Raw genomic sequence first — 2,091 nt, forward strand, 5'->3', positions numbered from 1 at the left:
ATAAAGGTTATATAAATGAATTTGTAAACAGACAATGTTCAACATTACATAGGAAATATAAGTAACTATATATATATATATATATATATATATATATATATATATATATATATATATATATATATATATATATATATATATATATATATATATATATATATATATATATATATATATATATAAATATATATATATATATATATATATATATATATATATATATATATATAATATATCACTTACTTTAAGAGCAAACACACAACATGAAACCACATCTTGCTGGATGTTGAACTGTTTCACATTTCCATCTTGACACTTTCTTCCCTTTGCTTCTCATAAATGCCCTTGTTGAGAGGATAGAATGTTAAATTAACATCCTAGTTACCCAATTATGACATTTTTGATTATAATAAACAATAATTGTTCTTGTTTTTCTCACCTTGTTGGATACATGCAATACCATAAAAAGGACCCTGGTCATATAGACAAGTGTGACTTTTAAGTGAATACAATTACTTTATGGAACCATCAGTTGAAATTCTTTCATATTTAATGATGCTGTTAATAAATTAAAGTTTGTAAGAAAGGGAACCATTTACAATTTCAACAGTACAGACAATTTTGTAAGCATCATTCACATGACATTTTTAAAGACATCATAACTGACCATCTTACATGATAATAATAAGGAATACATCAATTTCATATATAGAGGTCAATAAATAAGGCATGGAGATTTTGGCAGGCTAATAATAGGCGTTGCTGTAAAATGCATCCCTTGCTAATATGGAGAAATAGAGAGTTTAGAGTGAAATAACTTTTTCTACATAATCAGAGTAGTTCTATGAACTGCTTGTATGAATTTCATAGCAATAGGATAAAATTTTAGGAAAATAGATAGGGCATGCATATTTTGGCAGGCTCGACCTCCATATTGCCAAAAAATGCATCCCCTGCTAACTTGGAGAAATGAAAAGATAGGAGTGAAATAGCTTTTTCTACATAACCAGAGTAGTTCTATGAACTACTGGTATGAATTTCATAGCAATAGGATAACATTTGAGGAAAATAGATAGGGCATGCATATTTTGGCAGGCTCATCATCCATATTGCCAAAAAATGCATCCCCTGCTAACTTGGATAAATAAAGAGTTTAGAGTGAAAAAACTTTTTCTACATAATCAGAGTAGTTGTATGAACTGCTGGTATGAATTTCATAGCAATAGGATAACATTTGAGGAAAATAGATAGGCCATGCATATTTTGGCAGGCTAATAATAGGCTTTGCTGTACATGCATCCTCTGCTTACATGGAGAAATAAAGAGTTAAGAGTGAAATAACTTTTTCTATACAATCACACTTGTTTTATGAACTGCTGGTATACATTTTGTATCAGTAGAATTATATTTGTGCAAAATATATAAGGCCTATATATATTGGGAAGGTAATAATTTGCTATGCCAAAAAATGCATCCCTCTGCTAACTTGTAGAAATGAAGAGTTAAGAGGGACTTCACCTTTTCTACGTATTGACACTTATTCTCTGTGCTACTGCTATACGTTTCATATCAACAATAGACAGGGGATACAAATATTGGCAGGCTCAGTAATTAAAATGCATCCCCTCTACATTAATAGACTAGACTGTTAAGCATGATATAAAATGTTCTACATAATGGGCCTCTGTTTTGTAATACTTTAAGCTAATATGATGTTAAAAGAAAAATCGGGAAATTTCAAATCAAATGCTGAGAGCATTTTCTTCAGACACTGACTGAAAAACGTTCGACTCATTTGTCTCAATAAATGTGTAAAAACCGTATTTATTTCAATTAATCTGCGATATAAAACCCACCGTTTTAAGGCTTACATGGTTAAGAAACGTGATAATGTTACGAATATCTTTAAAAGTTTCGTCTTCGGTCATATTTCAGTCCTTTTCTTCATTAAAATGCGAGAGTTTAGAGCGATGCGCGCTCCCGCGACAGGGGATGCAATTCTCGGCAGGCATGCGTTTCTCGGCATAACACCTGTTAGCGAGGCCTCGGACGTCATCGTTTTCGGCTCCTCCCCTAAATGAAGCAAGCCTC

The sequence above is a fragment of the Gambusia affinis genome, linkage group LG11 (genome assembly GCF_019740435.1).
Source record: "Gambusia affinis linkage group LG11, SWU_Gaff_1.0, whole genome shotgun sequence".
NCBI lineage: Eukaryota > Metazoa > Chordata > Actinopteri > Cyprinodontiformes > Poeciliidae > Gambusia > Gambusia affinis.